The following is a 21,064-nucleotide window of genomic DNA, read 5'->3' as shown; positions in this document are numbered from 1 at the left end:
ATACTAATCACAAAGTAAGTATATTAAAGAACATAATTACCAGATAATCTATTAAAAAACATACCAACATGGTGATTATTCTAACACATATGTTCCTTTTTTATTTAAGATAACACTACAAACTACTCTCCAGAAGCTGAAGAAACAACTATACTGGCAAAGACCAACCTAAAATAAAAATATGTAAGTATCTTCACAATGTGAATCATGAAGATACACTTTTGTAGTAGAAATGAGCTCTAACATTGCAAATGTACCGAAACATTAATTAATAATATACTACTTTCATGTTTTTCATAACAGCTACAACAACATCACAAACAATTATCCCCAACAAAAGAAGCAAGCAACTCCTAATTTTGCTGTAAATTCTAAAACACGTAAGTATAAACATTCCTACTTATCAGTAACATAGATTATTTATCACATTTAATTTGACATTAACTATTATATATATATTTTATAGATATACAAAGTACAAAATGACCGAAGGAGCCGAATTTGTGACCAGCCAGAAAGGAAAACTATTACTATGCTACATGGGTTACACTTATACACAAGAAGAGCAATATGGCATGAAAGTTAATTGGAAATGTTGTAAATATTATTCTAACAAGTGCTATGGCAGAGCAACAACTAGAGAAGCTACAGTACTGTATACTAGGGAACACAATCATCCACCTAATGTTACTGAAATAGAAGTTAGAACAGCTTTGGAAAATATAAAAGAAGCTAGTACAGGTTCCCAAAAGCAAACAAATTTAATTTTAAAAGAAGCCATTCCTAAAATCCCAAAAACTGCCACAACTCAAATGCCAAATATCCTCTCCTTAAAAAGAACTATAGCACGAACTAAAAAAGCTACTACTGCTACAACACCATCTCCCAGAACATATCAGAATATAAATTTAACTGCTAACCAAATAATAACTTTAAATAAACAACCATTTATAGTTTACGACAACGAAAACAATGACAAAAGGCTTATAATTTTTGGTACCAATATGAATTTAGTTAAACTGCAGCAAAGCCAACATTGGATGATGGATGGAACATTTAACATCTGTCCCAAACCATTTTTCCAATTATACACAATACATGGCCTCTACCACAACTGCAACATACCTTTGCTATATGCACTATTACCAAACAAAAATAATTCCACATATATGGAATTAATAAATATAATTAAACAAAAAACTAATGATTTTTTTCCTGAAAAAATCATTCTTGATTTTGAGCAAGCAATGCTCTCAACTATCCTAAAAATCCACCCCCATACCTGCATTCAAGGCTGCTATTATCATTTAAACCAGTGTTTATGGAGACACCTTCAAAAAACTACCCTAAGTGTCGAATATGCTACAAACTCATCTTTTGCTTTCCAAATTAAAAAACTCATTGCACTTGCTTATGTCCCTGAAACAGACGTAGCTGAACACTACAACATTCTTATAGACAGCCCCTTCTACAAACAAAATGAAGCTAAATTAAGTCCATTTCTCGACTACTTTGAAGACACCTAGGTAGGCAGACTCCACAGATCTGGCCACAGACGAAATCCCAAATTCCTCATACCCTGGTGGAACGTTTACAGAAGTACCCTTAACGGAGAATCAAAAACTAACAATGCAGTGGAAGGTTGGCACAATGCATTTGTACAATCAACTGGCAGAACCAAACAAACTCTAGAACATTTCATTAAATGCCTACAGAAAGAACAGAGCTACCAGGAATTTAGAATGGACCAATCTGTAACTGAACTTGTCCCTAAAACATCAAAGCAAAATAAACAAATGCACAAGTACCTGGAAGAACAAGTTAAACTTTACCCTAGTACAAAAGGCATAGAATACCTAAACATCATTGCCAAAACACTACTCTAATTAATTCCCAAAATGTTATAAAACACTAAAAGTATCACCTAGGTATGCAAAAATATGTAACGTGAGCTTCTAAAGTATTTAATGTATGCAATATATAGAGATATTATTATAATATATGCACACATTAAAACTAAATAACAAGTAAAAAACAATTCCATAATAAAAATAACATTACCCACCCACACAAAATAAGAAAGCAAGGACTTACCAATCATGTTGTCAATCCAATAACGTCCTTCTCCACCAAAGTAATCCAGGTAGTGCAAAATTAACCCCAAAAAAAATGTAAAAATACAACTGTTCCAAAATTAAGACATCCACGTTGTCCAGAGCCATCGAATAACCATAAAAAACCTGAAAAATTGGAAAAATAGAAAGAATCGCTCCAGCAAAACCGAAAAATGTAAAGAAGTGTTTGTAAAGCAGTGTTGAATTAAACAAACAAACACTTCCTTTAAAAAAAAACGGAACTTCCGATGTAGCGTACACCTATGACAAAAACATAGAAAACAGACATTCCCACCCACATTAATTAGCTAGTAATTAGGTACAAACATATTAAAATTGATGATTTCACTTGTAGATATACCGTAAAAGACTAAAATTCACTCTATATATAATGATTTAACTAACTAACACTACGTGTATATACCATAAGTAATTATCTGTTTTCGAAATCTAAAACATAACTCCCTCACATTCAACAACACAAAATATAAGGTCACTAATCTCAAAACATCATTAAAATACACATAAAACATATAAAATAAACCTTACCCGAAGCGACGTGAAGTGTCTCCCAACCGCGATCAGCCCTTCTTCCAAATAACCCAAAACGACCTAACCCGGTTACAAAATAAAGCACCCAAATGCAATAAAATAGTCCCAAGTATAAAATATAATATCTATACTTAACTAAATAGGCAAAAATAAACATTAAGTTTCTATTATTGTAAAGAAATATTTACTTTAATCCTACAATGATTTGATTAACAAATATATAAATGAATGTAATAAATACATATTAAAAAAAGAATAATATTTATGTTAACAATGTCTAGAAATATAAGTACATTGTCACAAATTATAATAATTGAAAAATGTGTAAAAAATGTGTGAATTATATAATACATATTTGATGTATTGAAATGAAGTGGAAAAAATACTTTTGTTATTTCTACATTTCTTTCTGAAATTACAATATGTAAAAGAGATAATAAATAATTTTCTTTTTTTTACAAAAAGGATGAAAATAATAATGCTTCTGTATAGTTGCTTATCATTGTGTTTATAAAATATGTTTATAAAACCAAATGTAATAAAAATATTTTTGTTATGAAATAACATTTTATTTGTGAAACATAAATAAAAATAATGTTTCTACAATCATGTTGAACAATTTGTATCATTATCTTACTATAATGTAACAATCTTATTAGAAATTTTGCACTGTATATTAAATGTGAGTATATGTTGGACTCTAATAATTTAATTATTACTATACCAAATCCAGCGTACATTAAATTAAAACTGACCCTGAACCCAAACAATACCCCTTTACCCAAAAACTGAAAACTGACCCTGAACCCTAAAAATACCCCTTTACCCAAAAACCCAAAACTGACCCTGAACCCTAAAAATACCCCTTTACCCAAAAACTGAAAACTGACCCTGAACCCAAAAAATACCCCTTTACCCAAAAACTGAAAACTGACCCTGAACCCTAAAAATACCCCTTTACCCAAAAACCCAAAACTGACCCTGAACCCTTAAAATACCCCTTTACCCAAAAACTGACCCTGAACCCAAAAAATACCCCTTTACCCAAAAACTGAAAACTGACCCTGAACCCTAAAAATACCCCTTTACCCAAAAACCCAAAACTGACCCTGAACCCTAAAAATACCCCTTTACCCAAAAACTGAAAACTGACCCTGAACCCAAAAAATACCCCTTTACCCAAAAACTCAAAACTGACCCTGAACCCTATATATACCCCTTTACCCAAAAACTGAAAACTGACCCTGAACCCAAAAAATACCCCTTTACCCAAAAACTGAAAACTGACCCTGAACCCTAAAAATACCCCTTTACCCAAAAACCCAAAACTGACCCTGAACCCAAAAAATACCCCTTTACCCAAAAACTGAAAACTGACCCTGAACCCTAAAAATACCCCTTTACCCAAAAACCCAAAACTGACCCTGAACCCTAAAAATACCCCTTTACCCAAAAACTGAAAACTGACCCTGAACTCAAAAAATACCCCTTTACCCAAAAACTGAAAACTGACCCTGAACCCTAAAAATACCCCTTTACCCAAAAACCCAAAATTGACCCTGAACCCTAAAAATACCCCTTTACCCAAAAACTCAAAACTGACCCTGAACCCAAAAAATACCCCTTTACCCAAAAACTCAAAACTGACCCTAAACCCTATATATACCCCTTTACCCAAAAACTGAAAACTGACCCTGAACCCAAAAAATACCCCTTTACCCAAAAACTGAAAACTGACCCTGAACCCTAAAAATACCCCTTTACCCAAAAACCCAAAACTGACCCAGAACCCTAAAAATACCCCTTTACCCAAAAACTGAAAACTGACCCTGAACCCAAAAAATACCCCTTTACCCAAAAACTGAAAACTGACCCTGAACTCTAACAATACTCCTTTACCCAAAAATAATTATTATTATGTAATTACAAATTAATTATTAATTAACAATAACAATAAAGTAAATATATTAGCACATTAGCTGTAAATAAATAAATTTAATTATTAATATTATTTTTTCCAAATTAATTTACAATAAGTAAAAAATATATATTTAACTAAATGAAGCTAATTAATATAATTAACTAATTAATATTAATTAATTACCAATTAATTATTATTTAAAATTATGTAAAAATTGATATTAATTAATTAACTAATTATTATTAATTAATTCCCAATTAATTATTATTTAAAAATATGTACACAATTATATTAATTAATTAAATAATTAATATTAATTAATTACCAATTAATTATTATTATTTAATTACCAATTATTTATTATTTAAAATTATGTCCAAAATTATAATTAGTAATTTAATAATTAATATTCATTAATTACCAATTAATTATTATATAAAATAATGTACAAAATATATTAATTAATTAACTAATTAATATTAATTATTTACCAATTAATTATTAATAAAAAAAAATTACAAACATATATTAATTTATTAATTATTTTTAAATTACTTCCCACCCTTATCCCCTATAAACCCAATAACCCGCTCCTAAAACTTGATATCTATTATTATTTATTAATATTAATAATTTAAATATTATTTTAAATTTTATCTTTTTTTTCATATTTTTTATTATTTTATGTATTTTTACATACATTTTAATACACTCCCCACCCTTATCCCCTATAAACCCAATTACCCGCTCCTAAAACTAGATATGCTTAAAAAAAAAAAAAATGTATTAAATATATTTTAATTTTTTAATATAGACCTTTTTATCAATTTTTTATGTACAATTATTTTTTTTCCTATACTATTTATTTTTTCCATTACTACACGATATTTTGTATTGTCGATATTTTGTCATACGATATTATTATTATCGATATTTATACTTACTTACCTATTACGATATTTTTGTATCCGATATTTTTGCTTCCCAATATTTTTTACCTTCGATATTTTAACTTCGATATTTTGTCTTTACGATATTTTATTTTCGATATTTTGTCTGAGTACCCACATAAATAAAAGGCATGGTCATTAACAATGCTAATGGCTCAAAATCTCGCAAATGCGAGACCTGTTGCATTGCAAATGCTTGTTGTCTCTTTGTCGCCTTTGCCAGAACCCTTCCCTATTTTGACTAATTCCTGATTCTCCTATTAGTATCTTCACCCATCTAACTATGGCACATCAAGCAGTCATTATGAACGTTTTACCAGTGTTGTGGGCCCCCTTATGCAAATAGTCTTTATTTAACTCCAAATGTTGAAAAATTTGCGGATTTTTCAATACTTCTTTGCACTAATTTGCAAACTGTGAAATTGAGACTTAGGTCTTGTCAGGTGATTTGTTCATATGCCTTTGTACAACATATATGTTAGCAGTTGAGAAGTACTGAAGAAACAGGACACAGCTGGAGAAAGTACAACTCATTTATTGGCCATCCACTCTCCTCACTGGAGAACACCTCAACATTCTACAACAAGCTTCACAGCGGGAGAACCCAACAGGGGTCAGGGAGCAGGGGTGGACGGAATGAACCAAACAGGTTGTAACACATCTCCCTTCCTTATAATGAGCACCCACTGGGCGTACAAACAGGTACGAGTTCACAACACCTTGGTCGGCTCCCCGCAGGGGAAACAAAAAGTTCCTGCAAAGAAAAGGGTTATGGCTGCACTTTTACAATGTTGTCAAAACTCCACCATTGACCATTTTCAAACTGTACAACATTTTTTAACACTTTGACAATCCTGCTGGGGGAGTAGAACTTGCTGATGTCAGTTCCCAATTTAGTGTTCCTTCTGGCTTGCGCCATGTCCCCCACTTCCCACCTTTGAAACTTCACACCATGTTTCTTATCGTACCACTGTTTGTACTTAATTTGATGTTGTTTGACTTTCTCTCCTGCCTCCTCCCAATCTACATCCCTGACATCACCCCCATTTAACCAACAGGGGTTAAACTTGGTACTAGGCTCCCTTCCACGTAAAGACACAAAAGGAGAGACCCCAGTTATTTTATTGGGCGACGTGTGGTAAGCCCACAGACATTCCCTCAAACAATTCTCAACATCTTGTCCATTTACAGTGGCCAGCTGGATATTCTCTTTGATGACCCTATTAGCTCTCTCCACCATGCCATTAGCTTTGGGGCAATAAAGAGCTGGGGTCTCATGTCTGATGCCTGAAATCTCCAGAAAACTCTGCATTTCCTCTGAGGTGAATTGTACCCCATTGTCGGTAACTAATGTGGAGGGTATACCTTCTTCACAAAACACTTCTTTAAGGAAATGGATCACTGATCTGGTGTTGATGTTGTGCACAAATTTCTGCTTCACCCAGTGAGAGGTGTAGTCAATCAGAACCAACATGAACTTTTTTTGCACACCTAGATTTAGCATAGGTCCAATGATGTCTAATGCCAATTTGCTCCATGGCTTGGTTGGAACATCTACTGGAGAAAGTGGAGACTTGTGTATTGTTTTAGACTTGTCACTCTTAGCGCATGCCCCACATTCCTGCACGGCTTCCTCCGTCATGTTGTCCATTTTGGGAAACCAAAAATTCGTTCTCACTCTAGCTTTTGTGGCACTACGCCCAAGGTGACCTTCGTGCGCCAAGTCTATGACTCTCTTCCGTAATTCTCTGGGCGGAATTACTCTGTTATTTCGGTACACTTTTCCTCCAATGGCACTCAATTCATTCCGTACTTCCCAGAACTCTTCTAGCTCTGCTTCACCGTCCCTTTTCTTGTTAGGCCATCCTTTCTTGATCTGCTCCATTAGCATCTTAAGTTCTTTATCTTCCCTCATACTGTCTTCCCACTCTTTCTCTGTGATGGCAGGAAAATTCATCATCATTATTGGGCTGTCTAGAGCCTCCTCAGGTTCTTCCTCCTCTGGTAACGGTGATCTCAAGAGGAAATCTGCAATTGTATTTTCTTTGCCTGGCACGTGTTCGACCTTGAAATTATAATGTTCTAATCCCAGAATCCACCTGCTGATGCGTGGGGTGCAATTTTCCAGACCTTTCACCGAAAATACATAAATGAGGGGCTTGTGATCCGTCCGTATCGTGAACCTCACACCCCATAGAAAAAACTTGAAATGTCTGACCGCCCAAAAACACGCCAGGGCTTCTCGTTCAATTACAGAGTAGTTTTTCTCTGGTGGAGAAAGGCTCCTGGACGCATAAGCAATTACCTTTTCTTCACTACCATCCTTCTGGACTAGTGTGGCACCCAAACCGTAGTTTGATGCATCTGTTGCGAGAATGGTTTTTTTGGTTGGATCAAACGTACCAAGCGCTGGGGAGTTGATTAGATCCTCCTTTAGAGCGTTAGCAACAGCCTCTTGCTCCTCGCTCCACACAAAATCCCTGTCTTTTTTTAACATCTCTCTCATGGGCTCGCACTTAGTTGCAAAATTGTCCACATACTTAGACATGTACTCCATGAGCCCCAAAAAGGATTTGAGTTCTTCTTTGTTGCGTGGACTCGGAGCCTCCTTCACTGCACGAATTAAACTTCCTTTTGGTCTGAAACCTTGTTCTGTGATGGAATGGCCCAGATATTCGACTTGTTTCACCATAATCCTGCACTTATCCTTTTTGACAGTTAGTCCTGCATCCATGAGTTTTTTGAAAACCTGCCTTAGTACTTTATCGTGTTCTTCTGAATCTTTACCATATACCAAGATGTCATCTTGAAAACACATAGTGTGTTCTACTCCATCGAGGATCTTCTGCATGACTCTTTGGAAAATGGCTGCCGCTGACGCAAGGCCAAACGGCATTCTTTTAAACATAAAAGCTCCAAACGGCGTAATAAACGCCGTGAGTGGCCTTGAGTCCGGATGCAATTCGATCTGGTGGTACGCCATGGATAAATCTATTACATTGAAATATCTTGCAGGGCCCATGGTGCTTAGCATCTCATTTATGACTGGCAAAGGGTGTCTCTCCACCCAGATACAGTCATTTAAACTGCGCAAATCCACACAGAGGCGGATGCCTTCCCCATTGGATTTGGCTGCGATAACAATAGGGGCTAACCACTCAGAACAGCCAACTGGTTGAATAATGTCCAAATCGCACAACTTGCGCAGTTCATTTTCTAGGGGCTCTTTCAGTTTGAGGGGCACGGTGCGCAGGCCATGCACCACGGGTTTGGTATTTTGTTTTAGCTTAATCCTATGTTGGAAGTTGTGCAGGCATCCTAGCTCCTCTTTGAAAAGCGGGTTGAATTCATCACAGATCTTTTCGCTCCCCGGGAATTTTTCAGTAAGCAAAACGTGTTCTGCACTATTAGGGTCCAGTATGATTCCCAACTCCTTTTGATGAACCCATCCCAAAAGGTTAGAACCAGACTTGACTACATATATTGTCCCATAAGTTTTCCTATCTTTGAATTGGATCTGCACATCCTTCATTCCCAGCAGGGGTATATTGCCCTTATTGTATCCTGAAGGAGAAATATCAGGGTTCTTTAGATCACTAATCTTATTTTCCCCCATGGAAACATAGTCATCCTTATTAATCAAGGTGAACGGAGAACAGGAATCAGCAAACATTTCAATGCGTTCATCATTAACTAATACATCGCATTTAGGATAAATGGAATTCACAGTGTCATCAATGTCCTTTACCTGCAAAATAAACTTTTCCATTTTCTGTTCAATACATTTTACTTCTCTATTTGCACCCCTTTTAGTACCTTTTTCGTTTTCTCTTGAGTGTAACTCACCATCGCGGCACACCCTGGCAAAATGTCCCCTTTTATTGCATTTCTTGCAAGTGACATACCTGGCTGGGCATTGGAAATAGGTAGCAAAGTGGTTATTACTGCCACACCGGTAACACTTAGGGCTCTTCTCTCTGTGTTCTACTTTGGTACTGGCATTTTCTTTAAATCTCATCTTGTACACATCTAATCTCTCCTCAGTATCACTTATGGTAGCCACTACCTCCCCTTCTGGTCTCATCTCTTTGACACACCTTGCTGTATGCTCCACTGACTTTGCTATTTCAACAGCTTCCTTCAGCCCTGGGTTCTTAGCTAACAACTTCTCCTGGATACGTGGATTATTGGTACACCTCACCAATTGATCTCTTATTAGTGAGTCGGTGAGATCCCCAAATTCACATAGCTGAGTCAGTCCCCACAGAACTGCAATATAATTCTGTACTGACTCCTGTTTCCCTTGACATCTTTTAAAGAATTTATGGCGCTCCAGGACCACATTGATTCTATCCCCAAAATGTTTCTCCAATTTTTCCATGGTCTGCACAAACACATCCACTTCCCCCACCGCATTTTCATTCTGCTCTGGTACAGGTAGATTTTCATATACTTTACGCCCTTGCACACCCAGATTGTGGAGCAGGATATGTTGTTTCCTTATAGAGTTGAACCTTTGTCCCCCAATTGCTATAAGGTAAGACTCAAAAAGCTTCACCCATTCCTTCCAGCTTATCTCGGGTTCCCCTATGTCATTTAGGAAAGGCGGGGGTTGGTTCATGCTTACTGCTGCCATGGTGGGCTATGAAGGTTGACCAAAATCTCTTAGTAAAAGGAGATAATATACACCCTAGGAAATTGCTCACAGCCCCCTCATAGATAATGACCAATACATGAATAGTAAAATCACTGCGGAGAAAAGGATATTGGAAAGTCTGGGTGAGTTCACCAGCTATTGAAACCTTAAGCCAGACGCTTTTAAAACAGGGCAAACACCCACAGTCAGACAAAATTTGCAAGCGATGCGCAGCTCTTACTAATGTTCACTTCCTCGTGACTTAACTCTCAGCTGACTTCTGTGGTGGTCCTAGTTATACTTGAGCTGGGCGAGTCGGTATTGTTTCTTCTCCGAGTTCTTTAGCGGAAACTAGCATCCAGATGTTGACGTTATCACAGGGTTGACTTGAGGGAAACCGGCCCTTTGCACATGGTGCGCCGGCAATGCTCCCCTGACGGAACCAGGGCACCCTGACACTCTTTTCTTCCTCAGAAGGGGAATCAGATGGAACTACGCAAGCGCCGTCGAGAGACACCGCCAGACCCCGGATGTAGATGGCCTCCTGATACACTGACAGGGGTGGGTGGGCTGGAATCTCCGAGGCGTCGCTATGCCCAGACACTGCTTCACCGGCACAGATCCCTCACACCGGCGCTTCTCCGCAACGGCCTCCAGGGATTAACAAGTCAAACTGATGTAGCTTCCGAAGCGCCGCTATGCCCGGCACTGCTCAGAGGCAGGAATTCCTCTCACAGACGCCACAGAAATAGGCTGCGTATGAGACTTGGATATGAAGGAACGCCCAAAGACGGACTCCCGCCGACAAGCTGCAGCGGTCACAACCAGAAAACTTCCTCTGCCTGCCGTCAATCTGCTCACGCCAGCCATCTTCAACAGCAAGGTACGTGAAATAACAGGGGGGTTTAAGGTGCTTATACGTCATGAATTTCACACGCTCCACTCAGTAAACGGCTTCTTGAAGGCCCACTTCAATCTCTGCCGACTCACTTCTCCTACCGTAAGCACCGAAGCATAATGAAGATCAATTACATTCACCGCACATGGCGATCTCATTCCACAATATCTTGTTCGTCTTCTTCCAATACACATATATATATCCCTTACTTCAAAGTTCTTGTACGTTTCTGTGTGGAGAGAGCACACAAAGGGGAGATGGCCACAACTGCCCCCTGCACAGGTCCGTCGCCAGTGTTAGAAGTTGAGAAGTACTGAAGAAACAGGACACAGCTGGAGAAAGTACAACTCATTTATTGACCATCCACTCTCCTCACTGGAGAACACCTCAACATTCTACAACAAGCTTCACAGCGGGAGAACCCAACAGGGGTCAGGGAGCAGGGGTGGACGGAATGAACCAAACAGGTTGTAACAATATACTTTTGAAAAGTTAGAAACATTCGATATTACCACATATCAGAGATGCACCCCACATAACAGTGGGTTGCCCTCTATGTGTAATATTAGAAATAATGCCTGAAACAGCGTAATTTACACAGAAACCACCAAATCATCAAAGCTGCTAGTATGCGATCATTATTTTGTTAGTCACAGAAGATGTGTGGCAGCCAAGTTTAGGGAATATTTTAGGCACTTTGTTGCAGACCACAAAAAAGACCAGGCACCTACACAAACACCGTTAATTCTGTAACACCGTCAACTTCCTGAAACATGGAAGCATTTCGCCTCTTTCCAAAACTCTGTTTCCATTCCGGCGATTATTGTGGAAAAATCATTAATATTTGGAATGTGTTCTTTTATAAATATACCGCAGCCTTGCTCCGGGGAGTTGCCAGGGAAAAACGCGATACACCCCTTCTCTGGGTTTTCCAGCCTTCATTAACGTGACCACATTTACAAAATACTTTGACCAAAGTGAAAGAAAAAAATCGGGAATCCCCCGCCCGAATTTGGTCCATTGGCATGTATGCCTAGGGTGCCTATGAAAACATCGCAACTAGGCTGCAAACCTTCCTCGGAACACGCTCATAGAGCAAAACCTTTGCTTCTGTTAGTTGCTGTGCCAACCATTCGAAGTTGCAGAATCTCCACCCCCATGCATCTTAGCAGACACAATAGACCAGTGAGCTAAGACGCAAATTGCAGAATACAGACGGCTTTTAGTTTAGACGCCTTCTTTTCAAAACAATTTTGAGGCGGTTCTGACAGTGGCACACAAGTCTCAGCAAGCATGATTGGCTGTACTCGCAGCTGGATCACACATTGTGACTGGTAGTTATATTATATATATTAGCCACAGTGTGACGAAATTGAAATCTTCATTCTCAGGGAGACTTGATAATAAAGAACTTGGCACAGAAGCTGAAATATGAAAAGACATCTTTATTAAACTTAATTAAGTGAGGCTACGTCACACAGAAGCCGTAGCAACTGAATGAGGCAGTCTAAAGAGTATAGAACACAGAGGTCTTTTATATGCTTAGGGTTACAAACTCAGCATAAAAGAAAGGGGCAGTCCTAGCTTTTGCAATCATGCAAAATACCTAATATGGTCATACAAGATCTGCCAAATATTAGCGAATAGGCAAACGTTAAAAACAAGGCATCATGTAACCAGAACATCCCCCTTGAGTCGTGCTCTTGCCCAACCCGATAAGTCAATCTATTACAGTACCTATAGGTCAATCAGTAATGGCAGAACATGTTTGCGTGCTTCAAAGGAAAAGGTTGTGGAATAGGAAAACACAGTGAGAGAATAGCGAAGGCCAAAAGATAAGATACAGCACGAGAAGAATGCTAAAGGCTAACAGATAGTTGATACAGGGATTAGGTGGTCCAGACAAGAATTAGATAGGCCAGCTGGTGTCTGAGATGAGTTTCAAAACAAGGACAGAGGGAGTTTTCAACACGTTGCAGTCCAAAGGGCAAAAACACTTCGTGAATCATGCAGCCTGTGTAAAGGCAACATAAAATGATGACAAATGTAAAATGGAGTCAAAATTAAGAAACCTCAGACCCTCCTTTTGCCATTACACAGGCAAATCCTAATTCATTGCTAGGTAAGCATTTTCCATTCTAAACATTTCATTAAGGGTATGAGCAGGAATACAAAGAGAACAGGGCATTGGGTCATAATTAACATATAGACAACAGGAGAAAGTAACGACCATTATTACAAACAAAATTATCATTTTCACAACCCTAAGCAAAAGCAAATCCTAAAATTATCTAGTAACATCTTTAGGGCTCCTATGTATTTCAGAAACGTATTATATACTCAGGTGAAACAGTGGTGATCCTTATCAATGCTCTCAGATGAAAAGGGATACTCTTCCACAGGGAATGGACTTTATTCTGCTTTTACTAAACAGAATACTACTTTAAAACAATGCCAGCAAAACAACAAGAATCAGTCTCCTAACACCCATTTTATGCAATCGCACGGAAACCACTTGTGCAACCAACTATGCCCAGAGTCCGTTCAAAGCCTCTCTGGTAGGCTTCTATCATCCATCAAATCTGCTCCCATCGTTGCATGGGCCTCTTGATTCAGGCCTCCCATGAAAAATAGTGTTTCTCAGTATCCGTTGGAGTGCCCTCCTGGCAAACACTCACAGCTCATTCGACAGTCTCAATGTCTCAATGCAGTGCACCAATATTTCCTGTGCTACAGGCACTACAGATATTGTGGTCTTCGTTAGTCATGGGTACAGATCATCTCATGCAGACCCAAGTACTATTAATCAGGAAAGAGCAACAGACTTTCACATTCAGCAACACTTTCAGGCTCCAACACTCGCATTTCAGTGTCAGAGGATGCTCGGGCTGCTCTTCCATTTAATCATAGGTACCACAATGTAGTGCCTTTTGCCGATCTTGGATCCTCCGGTGCACTGCCTTTCCGTTGGAGCAAAGAAATGGGGGGGTGTGGCCAAAACTCAGGCCAAGGGGCTCAATGGACTGCACACTGTCAGAGGTTACCAGCACATGACAGGTGGAAAACTGAAGCCTCGAAGCAACGGGGATCCTTCTCTTTTGCTCTTTTGCACTGAAACTCTTGTTCTGTGATGTCCAATGCCGTCTGATGGAGCAAGTTCGATGCTTTAGAGATACCATTGATGGCGCGCTGGTGATCGCTATCCAGCCTTGCTTCTTTTCTGGGTGCTGGGACTGTCACTGATGGGAATTAGCCTTTCATCAAAGGTCCGCAGGTTATTATGACTTAATCCCGCAGAACCTAGTGACGTAGGAAATGGGACACAGTTGTTAGTTTCCTTCAATTTAGTACAAAACAGTTTGTTTTTAACGAGAGGATTGCAAGCAGGTGGCCTGCAATCTGCGAGGGAGTGGCCATACGCCATGAGACAATTCTGGTCTAGAACACACTGTCATTCTCAAAGGCACTACAAAGACAAAGGAAGTAGGCAAAACAGTGTCTCTAGCCTCTTCAATTGGTTTTCCATGTGAGAGCATATCCTCTACCATCTAAGGGTAGATAGCGACATAGGGATTCTATCTGAATGGATGTCCTCACGCATGGTGACATCGTCTAATGGGGTAAACATATTTTTCTCTCAATGATTAAGTCTAGGTGTTCCTAAATTCCTAATCTAGAACATCTCAAAAGAGAAATCGCTTGATACCGATTATCAGGGACATGTAAATACCTCCCTTTTAATAACTGTGCATCAGGTGCACTATGCAATACACAGGCTAATGATCAAAATGTGGCAACTTGTCTCATAATAGAATTGAGTCAGTTAACCAGTCCATCACTACCATGACGGTGAGACTGGAAAACATCGAGGTAGGCCTAAAGAAAATTCTTAAACTCTGGTACATTACTGCAATCTGGAAGTGTAAATCTAATACAAGAATAATAATAATAAAAGAAGGCTAACTGGTGAAAGGAATATGGAAAAGGGAAAATGGGACTAGGACACAGCTAAAATCCCCAATTACTAGGCACGATGCGACATCGGTCAGGGGAGAAGTGACAAAAGAAAAAATCTATAGGAAGAACAAGAAATTACTTGGGTGATAGTCAAGCATGTGACACAACACCAAGAGTGGGGGTGATACAAAAAATCAAAATAGTTCACATTGTTAGATCTACCGCTGGCCGCTACACCATATACGGTAATCTCAGCTAATGTTCCAATTCCTTTGTCAGGGAAAAAAATTAAACCTTGTTTCCTTTATGGTACAAAGCCATACACTATTTTAGGAAGCAGAACAAAACTGACTAATGTAATATAGAAATTAGGTCACCATGTACAAGAGTCACAGATCTATAATTCATCCTTATGTCCAACCAGGATACATAAATCTAGGGCTGCCTGTTCCTTAAAGGAAGCGGGCAGTAACGTGATTAACTGTAGGTGACACACTTTGATCCTGTATATCTCTTTTATTTTACTTCAATACTATATAGCCAAAATAGACATGCACTGGTGAAGTGTTGTCTGTCTTGCTCACAGGATGAAAAAATATCATATCTGTGAAATTTAGCGCAAATTCACCCAATCAATCAATCAATCAATCAAAGCATTTATATAGCGCACTACTCACCCGGAGGGTCTCAAGGCGCTGGGGGGGAGAGGGTACGCTACTGCTCGAACAGCCAGGTCTTGAGCTGCTTCCTGAAGGCGAGGTGGTCCTGGGTCAGGCGGAGGTGGGTCGGAAGGGAGTTCCAAGTCTTGGCGGCTAGGTAGGAGAAGGACCTTCCTCCTGTGGTGGCTCTTCGGATGCGGGGGACGGCGGCGAGGGCGTGGCTGGTCGATCGAAGTTGGCGTTTGGGAGCGTAGAAGTTGAGGCGGCTGTTGAGGTATCCTGGGCCTTGGTTGTGTAGGGCTTTGTGTGCGTGGGTGAGGAGCCGGAAGGTGATTCTTTTGTTGACCGGGAGCCAGTGCAGGTCTCTCAGGTGTCCAGAGATGTGGCTGCGGCGGGGGATGTCCAGGATGAGTCGTGCTGAGGTGTTCTGGATCCGCTGGAGTTTCTTCTGGAGTTTGGCGGTGGTTCCGGCGTAGAGGGAGTTGCCGTAGTCCAGACGGCTGGTGACGAGGGCCTGGGTGACCGTCTTTCTGGTCTCGGTGGGGATCCACCGGAAGATCTTACGTAGCATGCGCAGGATGTTGAAGCACGACGAGGAGACGGCGTTGACCTGTCTGGTCATGGACAGGGAGGAGTCCAGGATGAAGCCCAGGTTGCGTGCGTGGTCTGTGGGTTTGGGTGCGCTGCCCAGGGCGGGGGGCCACCAGGAGTCGTCCCAGGCGGAGGGTGATGATCCCAGGATGAGGACTTCCGTCTTGTCCGAGTTCAGTTTCAGGCGGCTGTTCGACATCCATTTGGCTACGTCTGTCATCCCTTCGTGCAGGTTGGCTCTGGCTGTGGCGGGGTCGTTGGTGAGGGAGAGGACTGTTGTGCAGCGATACACATCGTCATGTAGAACCCTTCACAACACAGGTGAACTTATAATAGTATCTAAAGCAACAACATAAAACAAAAACATGCATAACATAAAAACGCACAAAACGGACATGTCAAGCCATCAGATATACTTGCTGTATATCAAGCACAAAAATCATAGACAAAACAATAGCATATGTGAATGAGCGGTGACGCACAGACTTCAAGTTATGTACTTTATGCACTGTGAACCTGCAACCCAAAACTGCTTAATTTGTCAGGTTTAAAATCAAAATTACACTTTTTTTTTTACACACTTTCTTTTACTTTCCTCACACCTTCTTTTACTTTCCTTACCCTCCTTTTGACAGCTGATCACTAGTCAGTCGTGATCGGCTGGCAATACAATCTACTGTGTCACTTCTGACATACAGGACCATCAAGAACAATTCATGATAGGACCAAATACACAAACATGAAAACCACCTGAACATTCCTTTCCAAAGGAGTTACGCAAAAACACATCTCTTTTCAATCAACCAAACTCACGTGTCTTGTCAGCATTAAAATCACCCAGAACAATCCATGAATGTTCTGTGGACAGAAGCAAAAAAAAATACACAACACACAAAAGAGAGACATTTCTCATAACATACAAATATCCTTTATAACTTGTAATCAGAAGACAAAGCATGATACACATTAACAGACACAAAAATAAATTTCCATTACTTAACTGTTACCATCTTGTCAGTCAGCTTGCAACATTAAGCCATTTTAACTTTTCTAGAAGTAAAATTGTTTCACTGACACTCCATGTCAGCTTCGCGACACAATTTCCACTGTGAAAAATAATTCTTAATTGGCAAATCGTTCTCACTTAGGCATGTAGCCTTCAAAATTTTAATAAAGAGCTTCCTCTTATTTTCTGTGTAAGACTTAATGCAATACCTCATTTTCTGTCAAAAAAAAGCAACTAGCGGACATTTTTTTTTTTAGAGCAGAGATACAAATGTATCATTTTTGCATTAATTTAGCATGATGTTGGGACTTTAAAAAAAAAAAAACCTTTTTCATATTTTCCCTTTTGAATTAAGTTCTTTAATTTTATTGATGTTCTTATGGAGAAACCAGAAACCCTTCCTTTTAGAGGCCCTTTTAGCAAAGTCATTCTGCACTTCACAGAGACAAGGCCCTAATTTACGAGGTCACAGATGTCGACATGACAGCCTGCTACCATTTTTTACAGGGAAACTAAAGATAACACCTGAGCGCGACTCGAGCCAGCCTCTGCAGCTGTCCTAGCCCCCAGCTTCTGCTCACTAAGAAGTTTGTCAAAGACAAAAGGCCTTCCTAATTCCTCCTAACCTGCAATAATTCACTCTATTTAAAACACATGTTATATATATTACTCCTGTTAGGGGCTACAATTTATTGCTATACTTATATTACTAAAGCATTTACTGTGAATAATGCGCACAACATAATAACATAACATACCAGCTTTAGAACAAATGTGTGCTACTACCCTATGCAATGGTACTCAGCTCATCAACCTTAAATAGATGAACGTTTCAGTAAGTTCAGCTTAGAGTTAAAACCTTCAACCCTGATATTTAACTCAATCCTCTGCACCAGGCACATTGGCTCACTGAGCCATTAAAAAGCAGCCCCAAATGGGAACAACCTGCAAATTTGTGTTATACCTAAATGTATACATTTACTGAAGCCTAAGGCACTTTAAAGCTATTTTAAATGGCAAGAATACCCAAATTCGACTTTGATATTTAGGGCACTTAAAAATAAATATCCTACAATTATGTTACATATTAATCATCTTCAGAATGTTCTTTACACATTACAGAGATTAGACATTAGACATATCTCATGTAAATCCTTAGAAAAATGAGTTCTTTACGCCTGCGCTAAGTGAAATTTCATATGCTAATGTCCTCATCATGCAGTGCAACACAACTTAAATTAAATTATAATGCCAGGAGGTCACAGTATGAACTTTCAACTTTATGAATAGTAAAAAACGAATTTTGTAGCACTTTTTTTTAATAATTATTTTTCATAATTAATAATTATTTTTAATAAACCCAATCATTTTTGATAATTTCACATACAGAAGCAAGCTGCATCCCTTGCTGATCATTTTAGACGCATGTATTTATAAATCTAAGCACAGAAGCCTAATTTGAAACATGACAAAATTTGGCGCCACATTTTTTTTTCTTTCTAAAAAGGACAATTTTATTTAGCAACAGAGCCAAGAATATGCGTACAAAATGTTTTAAAGAGAGGAAAACCCTTAATTGAAATGTCTTCCTGTAATACAAAATAATGAACCTTAGTTTTGGAACCTTTTTAAAACACTATTCTGAAATGCAAAGATTCACCCGTGTTTAGCTATGGGCAAAGTCCTGGCTGAGTAAATACTCCTGTTTATTCTGTGACCTGCAAAGACAACAGCTATTTGCTCAGAGGTAATAAAAGCTCTCCTCTCAGTTTTAACATGAGCACCGTGGCCGTCTTTTTTCAAACGAAGACATATCAATGCGTCTGAGTTCAGCAAAAAATGTACTTCAGCTGAAGTGTTTGCCTGTTAATATCTAATACAATGTATGTAAGTTAAATATGCTATAAGGTTGTTTTTCTACAAAACACAAAATTTTCGTTTTTGAGGCCTTTTGTCATTCCTAGTGAATGTGAATTTTTTATTTTAGTTTTTAAGCATTTAGACATTTTGTTTAATAGACTGAAAACATTAAGAAACCCACGAACAAACATTGAGCTCATTTCAGACATAAACAGAAAGGGGTCAAACACTTAGGACACACAATACGGCGCGCTTTAGCCTTTTATTTCGTGAATAGCGCCATCGCTATTCACTTACAGAAGTTGCACTAATGGGAAAACCACATAGACATGTAAACACACATTTAACCCACAAATCAATACTCAGGACAGAAACCAAGGACAGCCCACAGACTGTACTTAAACCAAACCATTTGCAAATACTAGTTGTAAGTCATATTTACAAGAAACGCTTCTCAATAGTGTTCCAAAGGACTTCAAAAATAGCCCAACAGACTAATGTATGTCCAAGAAGCAAAAATACACTCAATTCACTAGCTTTGGCTAGCAGAACACCAAAAATCGTTCTACATATCAAAAAAAATTGCACAGAACAAAGGATCCTTGTTTGTATTTTGTCATATTTTAATTCCCTGGGGATTACAGAATCACCAAGGAAGAAATATGTTTGTATACTTAAACCTATTTAAGTATTCCCTTTTTAGGGGAGCCGGCTAATTTACTTCATATAAAAACAACACATTCTTCAATGTGAGCTTGAAAACAGGCAGTCCAAAAATACTGCCGAATATGCAAGTATTATAATCAAAAGTAGTGCTTAATGTACTTTTCATACGTGCACCGTTTCGACAAAACCAGATCGAGAAAAATCTCCTCATTGCCTGTCCACACAAATTGCAATTTGCATATCAAATACATATCCAAAGTTGGCCAACACAAATTCCAAAATTCCAAAGCTACAGTAAGCGTTACTAAACTACCTTACTCTTACCAATCAAAAGGTTATCCAAATTCTAACTGCCAAGTTCTAAATGACCTAACGGTCCTTTTTTAGAATATTCACGCCAAAAAAGTTCTCAGTTAGGAGTGACATCATGTGGAGGATCAAAATCAGGAAGATCAGAAATATACCTGGCTGCAAAGACAGAGAATCTCCAGAATCCTTGTGCACAGAGTAGTAGAGCCCCGTCCTGTCCTCCTCAGTAGATTTCAGTCTCCTGACAAGATCACTCCTTCAGAAAGTCACTTCTCTGATGAAGCCCACGTTGGCCGCGCCATTTGAAGAAATTGAAATCTTCATTCTCAGGGGTACTTGATAATAAAGAACTTTGCACAGAAGCTGAAATATGAAAAGACATCTTTATTAAACTTAATTAAGTGAGGCTACGTAACACAGAAGCCGGAGCAACTGAATAAGGCAGTCTAAAGAGTATAGAACACAGAGGCCTTTCATATGCTTAGGGTTACAAACTCAGCATAAAAGAAAGGGGCAGTCCTAGCTTTTGCAAGCATGCAAAATACCTAATATGGTCGTACAAGATCTGCCAAATATTAGCGAATAGGCAAACGTTAAAAACAAGGCATAATGTAACCAGAACATCCCCCTTGAGTCGTGCTCTTGCCCAACCCGATAAGTCAATCTATGACAGCACCTATAGGTCAATCAGTAATGGCAGAACATGTTTGCGTGCTTCAAAGGAAAAGGTTGTGGAATAGGAAAACACAGGGAGAAAATAGCGAAGGCCAAAAGATAAGATACAGCACAAGAAGAATGCTAAAGGCTAACAGATACAGGGACTAGGTGGTCCAGACAAGAATTAGTTAGGCCAGCTAGTGTCTGAGATGAGTTTCAAAACAAGGACAGAGGGAGTTTTCAACACGTTGCAGTCCAAAGGGCAAAAACACTTCGTGAATCATGCAG

General features: G+C 38.8%; 1 long non-coding RNA gene across 3 annotated transcripts in view; it reads right to left on the bottom strand.

Annotated features, from left to right (window-relative positions):
- LOC144767229 (uncharacterized) overlaps positions 1-21,064 on the bottom strand; it is a 353,258-nt gene that overhangs the window by 218,171 nt on the left and 114,023 nt on the right. Inside the window, exon 5 of one of the 3 annotated variants that reach the window (XR_013598108.1) lies at positions 20,275-20,482. The exons of the other annotated variants lie outside the window; for them this stretch is intronic. This is a non-coding gene — a long non-coding RNA (uncharacterized LOC144767229). The remainder of the gene's footprint in view (positions 1-20,274; positions 20,483-21,064) is intronic. 3 annotated transcript variants of the gene reach the window in all.

Source organism: Lissotriton helveticus, chromosome 7 (assembly GCF_964261635.1).
Source record: "Lissotriton helveticus chromosome 7, aLisHel1.1, whole genome shotgun sequence".
In the NCBI taxonomy this organism is placed as follows: domain Eukaryota; kingdom Metazoa; phylum Chordata; class Amphibia; order Caudata; family Salamandridae; genus Lissotriton; species Lissotriton helveticus.
This window is presented reverse-complemented; position numbering and strand designations above follow the sequence as displayed.